At 42.7% G+C, this 16,311-nt stretch overlaps 1 long non-coding RNA gene across 1 annotated transcript; it reads left to right on the forward strand.

Annotated features, from left to right (window-relative positions):
* Nucleotides 1–3,490: 3,490 nt before the first annotated feature.
* On the forward strand, nt 3,491–4,483 carry LOC134466444 (uncharacterized). Its single transcript, XR_010038303.1, has 2 exons — nt 3,491–3,570; nt 3,647–4,483. It is a non-coding gene; the product is annotated as an uncharacterized LOC134466444 (long non-coding RNA).
* Nucleotides 4,484–16,311: the final 11,828 nt, after the last annotated feature.

Below are 16,311 nucleotides of genomic sequence, written 5' to 3' on the forward strand. Positions count from 1 at the left end.
ATTCTACTCACAGTAGGTGGTTGTACAGGATGTTCAAAAAAACCCAGGTCATTTGGAATGGCACTGTAACTAATGAATTCAGGTTGCCCATCACTAAAATGCAAGATTATGAGTTAATCTTGATGTGAATCAGCAGCAATAAGTGTGTGGGCCTTGGCTGCATTGACATGGAATAAGACATACAATGCTGTGCTGGAGTTTAGACCTACATAAATTCTCTGTCATCTGTCATTAAGCGGGCTTGCCACGCTTATAGTCATCTCTAAGTGGTATTTATTATTTAGTTTATTGCTTATCTTGTGCAGGTCTCCTCCTAGGCCTTTCGAGACGCTTAAACGACCGGCTCGGCTTGGAGATTTCAATAAATGCTTCGTGTGTCCATACCCCTTGTTGTTTTTTCGTATTCATCGATTCTGTGCAAGTTAAGGTCCCCATACAAAACAACAGACGGAACCTTCATGCCGAGCATTCCACCACTCTAGGGATCAGAGTGTAGGAAACGTTTTCATTCATAAAACATCAACACTTTCACCTAGAAGTTTCACCTGGAAGATGACTCCAAAACGGTGAAAAGATCATGTCCCAACTCCCATTACTTTTTAAATGGCAGGGGTGTAAAAATGGTTGGGCTGGCCCAATGGATGGGTCGTATTCCATCTATTATTAAACTGAACCGTTTAACCTATAAACTTCATTGAAGCACTAACAAAAGGGTAGTTCCTCGCGCTTCTGCTTTATCATCTGGTGCATCGACGGGAGAGAGGCAGGAAATCTTCACTTGAAGGACAACACCGGAGCAGCACAGATGTACTTCTTTGTGTTTTTTATTCAAGTGCACAACATGACTAACGTTTCGATGGTTAGACCATCTTCATCAGAGTCCATGAGAGCACTGTTAGAAAGATCTGTGATATGACTCCAATCTGTGAGAAGGACATGTGCCAATTCTTTTTACTTTTTTAACACAGCGAGTTAAAAAGAAACTGTTGTGATTCTGCCCTCTGCCTTAGAGCAGTGGTTCCCAACCTATGGGTCGGGACCCAAATTATGGGTCGCCAAAGATCCACAGAGGATCGTGGAGCCTGCTTGATTTTAAGGGGGTTAATTTGAAATATAGCCCTGGAAGATGAAATCACGTGGCATGGCATCTTGGAGCAGGGTGACTTGCTCAGTATATGGAAACCCCTCAAATGGCCTTATCCCGCTCCCTTGGCATGGCATGGGTGCGTAGGAAGGGCTTGCTTGGGCTGCCCCTCCCACTGGAGCAGGGACGGTCAGTCTGGAAGCCTGAGGGTGTGGACCAGGGACTCTGGCTCCTCCTGGAAGTTCCTCCTCCTCTTCTCCTTCGTCTCCTGAATCAGATAGTATGGGCGGGTCAGAAGGCACAACACAGAACTCTCCCTCATAACACACATTGGTCTGTGGAGAGAGGATGTCTCTGTCTTCCACTATGGTGTCAAGGCGCATGTGCATTTGTCTGGCCTGGAGCACATTACACACTGTACTCTTAGTTTGTTTTGCTTTTCCCCCATTTTTATCTTCATCCTGCCACTCTATGAGCTTTGCTGTATGCGACTCTAAAGTGCAGTGACTGGTAGCAATTGTTTGTTCAGACTCATGTTTCTGTAACTGGCATAGTGAAACAGAAGCTACTGGCTTTTTATTTTTCTTGCAAAGTTTTTTCAAATCAATCTTCTTTCTCAACTTATTGGAAAATTCACGCCGATTTTCAGTTTTGTTGGTGGCTGTTTTCACCAATGAATCAGTTTCTGTGCTTCGATTTGACCTGCGGATTTGAAAAGTGGCATGTTTGCCAATGTTGGATCAATTATCAAATGAAGGCACAGTGACTGTTTTGGGAAAGCAGGTGTTCGCTTTCACCCACTTGAGACCGGGCAGAGGAGAAGAAAAAAAACCTCACTGGCTGTGTGGCCTTATCTCTCCCCTCCCTTCTCCCTCTGTCTCAGCTTCAAGGAAAAAAACGTTCCTCTCAGCAGACCGGAATAGCACTGCGCATTACTACCCCAAAAAAGATTTTACTTCTACCGAAAACCTTTTTTAAAAAAGTGAACAAGATTTTTCTTTACTTCCCAAAAATCTTTTCAATAAACAAGGTAAAACGTGTACAACCACAAGTCTATGTGCAGCAATCTGGCTCTGTCCCATGTAACACCCTACTGTAAGTATTCAAATGTCAGTTCGTTTTTAGTCTACCCTTAACTCAAATAAGTAAGGGAAGGAGGAAAAAACTGCTGTTTTACATTAATATCCACAGGGGTGGTATCTTGCCCTGTTAGTTAAATTTATTAACCAGCCACAGACCGATATGGTATACTGCCCTGTTGTGACAGGATGCGCAATTGCATGGATACCGATGCTGGGAAATAGGTGCGCACTGATTATTATGGGCGGTATTTAAGGGGCTTGGCCTGGAGGTTGGCACATGCCTGGTTTCATTCGGGGAGAACAGTCCTTGTTTCGTCGAGGGATTTGGTGTGGAAGGCCGAAGGCTATCGCGTGGTGAGTGCGTTGTGCCTATCTGGTAGTTTTGGCTGCTTTGATGACCTTTTTCTGACTGCGTAATTCGCTTGCTCTGCAGTGTATCCAAACGGTGCTTTGGTGCCTCGGTTGCCAGAGGGGTTGCGTTGCCCTGTGGGAAGCTGCCAGCTGACTCGTGGGGTGGCTAGCTTTGTGGCAGTGTCTTTGGATGCTAGGTAAGTTACCGTAGGACTCGGTGGGTTGCTTAGATTGCATGGTGTAGCCCTTGTCTAATTCATCTCCTTTGGTTTTGGAACAGCAGCGGAATGTGGCGCGTTTGTGTTCGGAGCTCACAATGGATAGTGGCCTTGTAGAACCATCTCCAGCCTAACGGTATGTATCCCTTCCTCGCCTTGCTGCTAGCATGGGGCATTAGTGAACCTGATAACTTAGTGTAACAGGTTGGACTAGGTCCCCTGTTAGTGTGCATGTTGTAATTGAAAACAGCTGCCCGTGTGGGCGAGGGTGGAGCCCTTCCGGTTAGTATAAATCAAAGAGGCTTGAGACAAGAGGGCTTACTCACGTCATAACAGCGTAGTAGGAAATGATGGCGAGGGGAGTACGGAAATGTTATTCACTGTGGAACAGGTCATAGGACAGCGTGAATGTCTGTCAGCTGTCCTTAATTACCCCCAGCAATTACTGCTGACCAACAGCTGCCGTTACTTGGCCACAAATTACGGAGTACGAAAATGGCATCCATCGTGGATGGATGACCAATGACCATGCGCAAGGGAGTTAATTTTCCATCCACTCGTGTCCTCAGGCAACGCCCCCGTACTACACCGTGGCCAATGCATTCCCCCCCGAGAGATTGTTCTTCTGTTGAGTTTCTTTGGTATAAATTGCCTACTATGTTGTCTGTTAGCCAGGTGTGGCTAACCTCAGTACCGGTTGGCGCTTGGGGAAGCCCTGTACGCTGGGTGAAGTAGGTGATGTTGGCGTGTTGGGTGTTGGACCCACACTGGAGCGCGTAGAGCGCAGCTGAAATGCGGACGCCAGGTTGCCGCATGTAGCCTAACCGGCTCGAAGGTAAGCCCTTCGGTGTGCACCTGGCGATAGCCAATTATGTTTGTACTGTGGCTAACGAGATGTTGTTTCACTGCAGCATTGCATGGTGAAGCAAGGGTCAACCGTAGACTTCCAAGCTCGGTCCAGTGCTTCCCAATTGCAACTGAAGGTAATTTCTAATTAACCGTCACTCTGTGCCTGTGGCTTTCATGCCACACCTTGCTCATTGATAATGGCATTTCCCTGGCATTAACCCAGTCTGTCTTGTGCTTTCTAGGTTGAGCACATTATTGTCAATTGGCTGGGGTGGGGGGGACGCCGCCGTCTTTTCCCGGTGTTTGTGTTTGTTATTTTGCCTTTTACCACCACGAGCTCTTTTAGTAGTGGCAGGTTGTTGTTCCTTTGCGCAGGTGCGCGACGCTTTCGTCTTTCAGCCATACGGTCTGACACGGTCAGCTCCAGTCACCCACCCCTCAGACAAGGGATGAGTGATTGGGGACTGGCCGGTTGAGATTTGTAGCAGTATCGTGTAAACTTATTGGTGAGGTGTAGATCCCCCTGAGTGGTATAGTAAACTCTCTGCCAAGAGGCCTGATTTGATAAACATAGGCTACCTCTTCACTGCGAATCATTTCAGTGTGCTGTGACTTATTTTGTTTATTTTGATTATGTTTTGTGTGTACAGTTTTGATTGATTGCAGTGTTATTTTGCATTCGCAGTGCAGTGTGTAGTTAACACACTCAGTAAATTACCTGTACTAGGCCTACTCAGTGCTCTCGCACTTAAGCCGTCACCGTTTCACGATATGTACCTGTATTGACTTCAGTAGAGTTAAGACTCTGTTTGTGTATATGGACTCAAGTGAACTGCCTGCTCATTTTGAAAACGAATAAGACTGAAAGCAGAAGAAAATAAAAACTATTGTATGTGCAACAGCTGTGTCATCCTTGTCATCTAGAACCTGTCGGGGAAAATTGTATTTTTAACATCTGGGTTGTCTCACCCTTAACGAGACTGGCGTAGTCACCTTTTAAAACCTAATTGCTTAAAAGTTAGTAATCCTACCAACCTCCACTCTGCTACATTTTGGCGTATGTCGGCTATGGATGACCTGTGAGGCACAGCTGTTGGTTAGAGCTCGTGGTTTTCTTTTTTTTCTTTTTGTTTTACTGGGGAAAGACGGCGGCTGCCCCCTCGGCGGGCGACACCGCGGCGGGCACCCAGGGCCCAAAATGATTGAACTGGCGGAGCTACAGGAGATGGCAGCGCGGAACCAGCGGCAGCTGGACCTGCTGAGCCAATGGGTCGACGCGCAGCCAGAGTCTCCACGGTCGCCGCTCACGTGCTGGAGGTGCCATCAGCCAGGGCACCTGGAGCGAGAGTGCGACTGGCCACGGGTTGTTGCGCGGCCCCGGTCTCCACGGTCACCAATCAAGTGCTGGAGGTGCCACCAGCCAGGGCACCTGGCACGGGAGTGTGATGGGCCACGGGTCTCTCGTCGTGTGCGAACCCCGCCGACAGTCCAATCGGAGAGTGAGCAGCGCCAGGGCACCCCCCAGCAGCCGACCAGAGGACCAGCCAGGACTGGGCTGGATAGCCACACCTCGGGCGGAGGCCGGCCGCTCTCTGGGGACTCGACCATGGCCACTCCATCGCCATCCGGCGTTTTATTGTTTTGTGTGTGTATATGTGCCGTGGTGGTTATGATGTTAATGATGGATGTGTTGGGTGCGTGTTAGGTGTGAGAGGGCGCGCATGTGTGTGTGTGTGTGTGCGTGCGTGCGCGTGTGTGTGTGCGTGTGTGTGTGTCTATCCCCATCATAGGGTGAGCTACAGTGCGGCACCGGGACGGTACCGATTCAAAGCTGGGGCGAATGTAACAGGTTGGACTAGGTCCCCTGTTAGTGTGCATGTTGTAATTGAAAACAGCTGCCCGTGTGGGCGAGGGTGGAGCCCTTCCGGTTAGTATAAATTGCCTACTATGTTGTCTGTTAGCCAGGTGTGGCTAACCTCAGTACCGGTTGGCGCTTGGGGAAGCCCTGTACGCTGGGTGAAGTAGGTGATGTTGGCGTGTTGGGTGTTGGACCCACACTGGAGCGCGTAGAGCGCAGCTGAAATGCGGACGCCAGGTTGCCGCATGTAGCCTAACCGGCTCGAAGGTAAGCCCTTCCGTGTGCACCTGGCGATAGCCAATTATGTTTGTACTGTGGCTAACGAGATGTTGTTTCACTGCAGCATTGCATGGTGAAGCAAGGGTCAACCGTAGACTTCCAAGCTCGGTCCAGTGCTTCCCAATTGCAACTGAAGGTAATTTCTAATTAACCGTCACTCTGTGCCTGTGGCTTTCATGCCACACCTTGCTCATTGATAATGGCATTTCCCTGGCATTAACCCAGTCTGTCTTGTGCTTTCTAGGTTGAGCACATTATTGTCAATTGGCTGGGGTGGGGGGGACGCCGCCGTCTTTTCCCGGTGTTTGTGTTTGTTATTTTGCCTTTTACCACCACGAGCTCTTTTAGTAGTGGCAGGTTGTTGTTCCTTTGCGCAGGTGCGCGACGCTTTCGTCTTTCAGCCATACGGTCTGACACGGTCAGCTCCAGTCACCCACCCCTCAGACAAGGGATGAGTGATTGGGGACTGGCCGGTTGAGATTTGTAGCAGTATCGTGTAAACTTATTGGTGAGGTGTAGATCCCCCTGAGTGGTATAGTAAACTCTCTGCCAAGAGGCCTGATTTGATAAACATAGGCTACCTCTTCACTGCGAATCATTTCAGTGTGCTGTGACTTATTTTGTTTATTTTGATTATGTTTTGTGTGTACAGTTTTGATTGATTGCAGTGTTATTTTGCATTCGCAGTGCAGTGTGTAGTTAACACACTCAGTAAATTACCTGTACTAGGCCTACTCAGTGCTCTCGCACTTAAGCCGTCACCGTTTCACGATATGTACCTGTATTGACTTCAGTAGAGTTAAGACTCTGTTTGTGTATATGGACTCAAGTGAACTGCCTGCTCATTTTGAAAACGAATAAGACTGAAAGCAGAAGAAAATAAAAACTATTGTATGTGCAACAGCTGTGTCATCCTTGTCATCTAGAACCTGTCGGGGAAAATTGTATTTTTAACATCTGGGTTGTCTCACCCTTAACGAGACTGGCGTAGTCACCTTTTAAAACCTAATTGCTTAAAAGTTAGTAATCCTACCAACCTCCACTCCGCTACATTAGTGTGGTTTTGTTATTAACTTAACAGATCTGCGGCTACTTGGAGATTCTGTCCCCCGACTTCCCACGGCTTCGGTGGCTGCTGTTTTGTTTCGATCCGGCTCACGCTCGGGATTCGTCAACCCGGCGGGCTCTCGCTACCTTTGATAAGGGAACGCACACCTGTGACTGCGTGTCTGAGTGCCTCTTGTCCATGTTGTTTATTTCTGTGGTCCATGTGTATATCAAATACTCGAAAACACTGATAAGTCCGTCTCCCAGGACGTGCCTTCTGCCAATCTTATTATAACATAAGGGAGCGTGATTTGGAGTGTACTATTTGTTCCCCTTTGTGGGTTGGGCTATCGCATGGTACTTGGTGGGGTCCAGTCTGCATTGTCCCCCCACATTTAGTATTTACATTTAAGCATTGCCACAATACTAGTGGCAGGAGTTTGTGCGCATTACTTACTGTGAATAATTGTATCACTGTCTCTTCTTCTCTCTCTCACCTCTCTCTCTTTCTTTTCCTATCGGACAGTATTAACATTTAAGCATTGCCACAATACTAGTGGCAGGAGTTTGTGTGCATTACTTATGGTGAATGAGTGTATCACTGTCCTTTCTCTCTCTGTTCTTCTCTCTCCTTTTTCTATCGGACAGTATTAACATTTAAGCATTGCCACAATACTAGTGGCAGGAGTTTGTGTGCATTACTCCCTGTGAATAATTGTACCACTGTCCTCTCTCTCTCTCCTCTTCTCTCTCGCTCTTCTCTCTCTCTCTTTTGGGACAGGAGACCGACCCCTCATCCCAGCGTGTGCTGTTGGCGTCCCAGGTGGTGGAATTCTGCACTTTCCTTTGCTGTGAGCACATGGGTGATTTGAGTTTGATTTTTCTATCTTAGCGTATTAATTGTGTGATTTAATTTATTTAATTTCTTCTTTGATTTATTTCTATGGTGTGATTTATTTTCTTCTTTTTGGAGTGTGTTTTGAGTTTCTGTCTTTTCTTTCGCCAACGTGTACCGTTTGGGGCGGGGCCTGCTCCGCTACTCCCCCCTACCGCTTAGCTCTCGTTATCACTCTCCACGGTCGTGGATCAGGCCCTAGGGCCCGTGGGCATTGGGGCAGTGTTGCCCGTGTACTGGGAGTGTGTGCGTGTGTATGCATGTGTGTGTGTGTGGGGGAAAAAGGGTCAACTGTGTTGTGGGGTTGTTATAGTGATGTACTGTGGACCTTTGTGTGAAATAAATATCCATTTTGTCGGGGAAGCATACTTCTCTTGCCTCTGAGTATCTGTGAACCAGTGTGCCTTACTTAAAGTGTATCTTCACTATTCTCCAAGTTAACTTAACTTTTGCTCTGGGGGGAATAGCCCTCAGGGCTGGCGTAGTCGGGTGTGGGCTTCAGCCCAAATTGTCAAAGTAGGCCTGCTACACTGTTAATTAAATTTAGCCTATTAACCAGCCACAGACTCATCCACCAATATGGTATATTGCCCTGTTATTTAAAACTATTACATTAAAATATTGGCTTGAGAATAATGTGCAAAATATTAACCAGCCACAGACTCACCCATTGATATTACAGAATCTGAACCATCGCATCACGTGAATGGCTTTTCGATGTTTCTTGGCAAAAAAAAAACCTGCCTCGCCAAAGCCTGGCTAGATGTGCACTCCTAGCTACAGCTTGGTTTCAGGAAAAAAGATTTTACTCGTACCGAACATCCCGAAAAGGTAATATGAAACTAGTTTCCTTGTATTGCTAAAGGTCTGTGCACGCTAAGCAGATTCTATCACATGTAATAATACAGGCTACATATTGAAATGTCAAACAAGTTGAAACAACTGTTTGCATTACAACTTAGTACCTGGGCCTGCAGTCTATTGTCGTGTTAGTTAAATTCATTACATTCATCCAAACAGAATGATGTGCAAAAATTTAACCAGCCCTCGACTCACCACTCCGGTATTACTGGATTAGAACCCTCATCTTGCAAAAAACATGCAAGGAAAGTTTATTCATTTGGCAATGGCAGGCAAGATTAACCATTTTCATTCTGCAAAACGAAAACCTTTAAAAAAAGGTCTTTAAAGTGTGTCAGAGTTTGTAACATAGACCCAGCCGTAGCTCACCAATTTTTTAAACGTTAAACGGGTATGCATCCCCACTCGTCCTCCCAAAATTGGATGAGCGTGGTTCTTCAAAAGGGCAGGTCGGCTGCTTGTCTCCCCCATGGAACAGGTCTTGTTACGGCTCTTCTCTCTCCGGGTCACAGAAAAGATCTGTTAGATTTTGGACGTTTCCAAAATTCTCTTCTCCAATGGAAATTGAAGGATGAATGCTCTGTGTTTTAGGTGACTCACTTGCAAAAATAAAATAAGTCTTGACTTCGTAATTAAAAGGATTGATCTGGATACAATTTATTATAGAAAAAGTGAGATTACAAAAAGAGTATAAGAAGAAAAAAGAAGTAAAAGTAGAAGAAAAATAAAGGTTAAAAGGAAATGAAAAATGAGACAAAGTCTCGCAGCATCCTATCTCTGGCGAATGACAGGCAAAATCGACCGATAGCTGACTGCCATACAATCACAACAGGTGCTGCCAAGGGTTCCATCTCAACTGTCACATTCTCTCAACATTCTATTCTTAACGAACACCTGCACTACAATTCTAGAATTCTATTGTACAGCTCTTCAATGCAATGTCATATTGTCTAGCTGCTTGGCTCAGTGGCAAGGATGCTGGATTAGAGATATGGAGGTTGTGAATTCGAATCCCACTCTGACCCATGTTGATTTTCAAATTATATCATATGCAGTGTAGAGGGGCTAACTAGCAGAGTTGGTGTGGAACGTTAGTAAACCTCCCTCCCAAAGCCTCATACAGTGTCAATGCTGTTGGGCCTAGAGTAGTCTCTTGGTCCAGCCGTATCGTACTGTGTCTCCCATTGCCAGTCCGTTGTAGTTGACGAGGTTGCAGGTTCCATCCCCGAGGGGAGTGAACAGGTGCAAGATGACCTCCGTCACACCAACTTCAAATAGCATGTATGATATTTAGTACAGTGATTCTCAAAGTATGGGCAGTACAGCAGGTGGGCCGCAGAGGACGGTCCTGGAAAAAATATCCTCAAATGTTGGTTAGATAATCACATGTTGTTTAGTGATCTTATGTCTTTTGTACGTCCAGAAACGTGAGAATACTTCCTTATTTGGTGTTTTTATGTGTTATGGAGTACTATTAGGCAGGATGTAGACTATGTTTAAACATTGTGTCATTATTTCAATCGAGGAGGTAACATTTTACCGCAAATTACTGTATTTGACGCGAGATGTAGGCCTACAGTGTTACATTTTCTATCTGCCGTCGTGATACGGTGTATTTTCATGCATATGGTGTTGATGTATGTGTACAATGTATATTTGTAATAATTTTTCAGTCGTAATTTTATCATTATTATTATTACCTTCGCCAGAAGGTTATGTTTTGCCCGCCGTGTATTTATTTGTGAATATGTCTGTTTGTACTTCGTCTAACTCAGTCAAAACTGAGCCGATTTTTATGAAATTTTGTGGGATGATTGGTCATGACCCAAGGAAGAATCGATTAGTTTTTGGGAGTGATTGGGTCAAAGGTCAAAGGTCAAAGTCAAATGTTTGTTTGTACTTCGTATAACTCAGACAGAACTGAGCCGATTTTTATGAAATTTAGTGGGATGATTGGTCATGACCCAAGGAACAATCGATTACTTTTTGGGAGTGATTGGGTCAAAGGTCAAAGGTCACGAAAAGGTCAAAAACGTACATTGAGCCGAGTTTTATGAAATTTAGTGGCAAGATTGGTCATGACCCAAGGAACAATCGATTACTTTTTGGGAGTGATTGGGTCAAAGGTCAAAGGTCCAGCTCAAGGTCACGAAAAGGTCAAAAACGTAAATTGAGCCGATTTTTATGAAATTTAGTGGGATGATTGGTCATGACCCAAGGAACAATCGATTACTTTTTGGGAGTGATTGGGTCAAAGGTCAAGGTCACGAAAAGGTCAAAACGTAAATTAAGCCGATTTTTATGACATTTAGTGGGATGATTGGTCATGACCCAAGGAACAACCGATTACTTTTTGGGAGTGATTGGGTCAAAGGTCAAGGTCACGAAAAGGTCAAAAACATTTTTCTTTGCCAAGCACTATATGCCAGAAGAACGTGTGCATGCTGAATTGAATAAGAGGTCAAGACTGGGCCAAAAATGTAATATTACGATATTCCGGTCCGATTTAAATGAAACTAACACCAAAATTTGGAGAATGTTATGCCCCACACTTTGAAGATGGCCAGAAAAAAATAAGTGGCGTAGGCGAAGGTTTGCGCTCTACCGAGTGCCCATTCTAGTTTATCATTTGTTTCCCTTTCAGAAAACCACACACACATGCATAGAAATTATTAATAACTGATTTATATTATATTACATTACATTATATTATATTAGGCCTATATTATATCATATTACATTACATTACATTATATTATATTATATTATATTGTATTGTATTGTATTATATAGGGTGGGCCCCAGATTTTTTTCACATTTCAAAGTGGGCCTTGGTCTTCTGAAGTTTGAGAATGGCTGATATAGTATATCCCTGAAACGCGGAGCTCCAACACTTTCCAGATGGCTGAATTCAAGATGGCTGAATTGTTTGGACCATAAGTTCTGACTGGGTGGATGGATTTTCCCCACATTTTTTAGCTTTGTTTTCACAATAGTATTTTTTTTTAAAATGTATGATATCAAAATTAAAACTGCTCAGCTCTGCCCCAAATAAAGCTAGCCCGCTTCCAGCATTTTCTGCGAGAATGCAATCTAGATGCCTTTCATCTTCTTTAGCCAATTTACCATATTGTTAATCTCACAAATGTGTTCGTTTTATCTAAGCTTCATTTCTCTGGTTATTTCTAATCGTTCAAATAGGCCTATCTGTTTTGCGCACAATGCACTCGGCAGCTATGCCTCTCACTTTGTCCCAACTAGGCGCCTGATAAACCAGACTAAATGTGAGATTATATGGGTTTTTTCATAACTGTTTATTGAATTTAAGCAAGAAACAACAACACTACATAACATTCCACCCACCCCCTCCCCCCATGCGCCCACTACAGACATTGAGAAATACACATTGAAACATAATAATAATAATAATAATAGTAATAATAATAGAGTATAATACACATAAAGTAATAATAAAAGAAAATACAGACATGTAGTGAAAGCAAGCAAAACATAGAGCAAAAAAAAAAAAAGATAAATAAATAATAAATACTGCAAACATAACATAACAGAGATTGGCTGGCTCCAAACTGGAAAAATATAATAGCAAAATATGCAAAATTGCGAAGTGCATCAAACGTTTTTTCTTCTATTTTCCACTCACCTGACGTGTAGGTATCAGCTAAACAGAAGTGTTTTTTTGGCGCATGAAGGCACTAATTTCTCCCCTTATAAGCAGGCATCCTAGGTCGTCTGGGAGAGTCTAAGAAGGGGGACCAAATTTTCTAAAAATATCCATCCCGTCCCTTAACAGCAGCCTGTAAGCGTTCGTGTGGGAGGGTATTAAAAATCTCCTTGTACCATAAGGTAACAGTTGGAGGGGACTCTTTTATCCACTTGTACAGAATGCACTTTCGGGTAATGAAAAGGAACTTTTCAAGAAGTGTATACCTAGATGCAGAGAGTTGGAATTCTGTAGAGGGGAGACCTACCAGGAAGACACAAGGGTCTTTCTTGATCTCAAATTGAAGTATCTCAGAAATTATTTTAGCAATATGAGTCCAAAAACGGGAGATACATTTGCATTCCCAGAAAGAGTGATAATAGGTTGCCCTTGAGAATGGCATTTAATACAAAGTGGGGAGAACGATTTATCCATTTTATGCAAAATAACAGGGGTGATATGAAGCCTATGGAGTATTTGGTATTGAGTCTCCTTATATCTGTTACATGTAGATATAGATCTAACTAACTCTATGGCCACCTTCCAGTCATCTTCTATGTACTCGCAGCCTAAATCTTGTTCCCATTTGTGAGCAATATTGGGGAGCTCATAGACATCAGAGGAGGTAAGAGTGGAATAAAAGGCAGAAACAAAATGTTCAGGATTCTTACGTATAAAAAGGAACCTTTCTGGGTTGTTGAGAGGTAGACTCGTAAGGGGAGCGTTTGTCAGTGAGGAAGCAAATTGTCTAATTTGTAAATAACCAAACAAATTAGTCCTAGGGATGTCATATAATTCTTGTAGCTGCTGAAAAGACATTAAGTGAACTATCTCTGAATAAGTCTGCAAGTACATGGATACCCTTGTCTCGCCAAATGGAAAACACAGAGGGCCCAACACCAGCTGGAAAATCAGGGTTTTGAGTAATGGGAGACAATGGAGATTTCATGTTCTTTCTTCCTAAAATCTTCGTTATATCACGCCAAACTCTGATATTACTGTAAATAATGGGATTGTGTTTAACCTCATGTTTTATGTTCGCAATATCACAGGTAGTTAGGCTCCAAGGACTATGTGGAGAGCAGGCCCAAGAATCGACACACGCCTCATTCGTAATGCATGTGTGTAGCCAAACCCAGAGATGTTGGGCATGGCAGGCCCAGTACAGTTATAGAAAATAAGATTGGGCACAGACAGACCACCCATGTGTGTGGGGAGTTGCAACAGTTTAAACCTTTGTCTTGGCTTTTTGCCTTGCCAAATGAACCTTGATATGGCCCTTTCAAGGTCCTTGTTGGCTTTCTTTGTAAGATATATAGGAAGCATCTGTAAGGGATATAACAGGCGAGGAAGCACGTTCATTTTCACAAGACTAACTCGTCCAAACATGGATAAAGGCAAGCTATGCCATCGTTCGAGATCTCTCTTGATAGCTGTACAAACTGGGGCAAAGTTAAGTCTCCACAGTTCCCTCAAATTTGGGCCAACCTTAACACCTAAATATTTGAAACCAGAAACTGACCATCTAAAAGAAAAATCATCCAAAACATCTGCATTAGTCAGAATTCCAAGTGGCATGGCTTCGGACTTATCATAATTAATCTTATATCCTGAGATAGTGCTGAATTCGTTTAATATATTCATAATAGCAGGGATGGACGTTTCAGGAGATGTTACAAACAAAAGGATGCTGTCAGCATATAAGGCAATTTTATGCTCCCTAGACTCCAGCTCTATTCCCTTCACGTCAACATGGCACCTTATAAGTTCTGCTAAAGGCTCTAAAGCTAAAGCAAAAAACATTGGGCTAAGTGGGCAGCCTTGGCGCACGCCTCTAGCCACTGAAAAGGGTGCCGACCATAGACCATTTTTATGACAGCAGCAGTAGGAGAGTGGTATATTGTTCTGGTGCATTTAAGAAAATCCCCTTCCAAACCAAATCTCTGCATTATATCAAATAAACTAGACTGCCTGTGCAGTCGCCTTCGACTGCTTAAGGTATATCCCCGAAACGCGACGCTTCCAGTCCCCAATCATTCCTACCACTCCCGTCCACCTTTTCATGAACGTTTATGATAAATACAAAATATAAAATAAATATATTTAATATCTATACATAGATCAATGACGTGCAGAGGCTTAAAACCAAATGAAGGAAAAAATGGGGCAAATGGTAACACTGTCTTAATGGTTCACTATTACAGTGGATATACCACATTAGGTACAGTGTAATAACCAGTGTAACAATATTTAATACCACGTCATACCAGTGTGACACCATGTAAGTTACCAATTTTGTACTTATATCATAGGTTATTTGTGTGTAAGTGGTATTACATGGTATTGCATATTTGTACACTGGTATTACACTAGTATTACATGGTATTACATATTGTTACACTGGTTATTACACTGTACCTGGTATTGCCTATTTTTACACTGGTATTACACTAGTATTACATGGTATTAAATATTGTTACACTGGTTATTACACTGTAGGCCTACCTGATATGGTAGATTCACTGAAATGGTGAACCATTAAATTAAGGAGTTACCGGGCAAATCAATCCACCCAGTAAGAAGTTATGGGCCAAATAAAAATTCCACCATTTTGAAAGTGTTGACCTCCAAACTCGAATCAGTTCATGAACCTACCCTGCAGCATTCACACACCAAATCTGGGACAAATCCATCCACCCGGTCAGAAGTAATGGGCCAAACAAAAATTCGGCCATCTTGAATTCGGCCATCTTGAAATTGTTGACCTCCAAACTCGAATCAGTTCATGAACCTACCCTAGAACATTCACACACCAAATCTGGGACAAATCCATCCACCCGGTCAGAAGTTATGGATCAAACAAACATTCGGCCATCTTGAATTCGGCCATCTTGAAAGTGTTAACCTCCAAACTGTAATCAGTTCATGAACCCACCCTAGAGCATTCACACACCAAATCTGGGACAAATCCATCCACCCAGTCAGAAGTAATGGGCCAAACAAAAATTCGGCCATCTTGAATTCGGCCATCTTGAAATTGTTGACCTCCAAACTCGAATCAGTTCATGAACCTGCCCTAGAGCATTCACACACCAAATCTGGGACAAATCCAAACATCCGTTCAAAAGTTATCGCGTTAACACGAAAGACCTTACGCGGCGGCGGTGCACGCAAAACCATTACATCCCCGACGCTCCGCGTTTCGGGGATATAATAACCCATTTCCACCCTGTCAAAGGCTTTCTCTGCATCAAGGGAGATGGCCAGAGATTTTATCTTCCTCTGAGATGTGTACTAAACAATATTCAATAACCTTCTTACATTACTGAGAGAGTGCCCAGGTCAAAAAAATGTGTACTTAAGTGTACTTTAAATATATTTAATTTTCTGAAAGTATATTTTAAGTACACTCTACTTATCAAGTACAGTACTTAAGTATGGTATTTAAAAATATACTTATAGTTAAGTGTATTTTAAATATATTTTAAAATAATTTGTATTATTAAAGTTATGTACTTAAATATAGTTTTATAAAATATACTGTTAGTGTATTGTACTTTAAATGTATTATATTTTAAGTGTATTTCAAGTATATTTGTATTTTAAAAGTAATGTGCTAAAGTGTAGCATTATAAAGTATACTATTAGTGTATTATACTTTGAGTGTATTTTAAGTATCTTTGCATTTTAAAAGTTATGTACTTAAGTGTAGTATTATAAAGTACACTATTAATGTATTGTATTTAAATGTATTGTAAGTACATTTGTATTTTAAAAGTAATGTGCTAAAGTGTAGTATTGTCAAATATACTATTAGTATATTGTATTTTAAGTCTAATTTAAGTACATTTGTATTTTAAAAGTAATGTGCTAAAGTGTAGCATTATACAGTATACTGTTAGTGTATTATATTTTAAGTGTATTTTAAGTATCTTTGTATTTTAAAAGTTATGTCCTTAAGTGTAGTATTATAAAATACACTATTAGTGTATTGTATTTAAATGTATTGTTAGTACAATTGTATTTTAAAAGTCATGTACTTAAGTGTAGTGTTATGAAATACACT

The sequence above is a fragment of the Engraulis encrasicolus genome, chromosome 16, assembly GCF_034702125.1.
Source record: "Engraulis encrasicolus isolate BLACKSEA-1 chromosome 16, IST_EnEncr_1.0, whole genome shotgun sequence".
Classification (NCBI taxonomy): domain Eukaryota; kingdom Metazoa; phylum Chordata; class Actinopteri; order Clupeiformes; family Engraulidae; genus Engraulis; species Engraulis encrasicolus.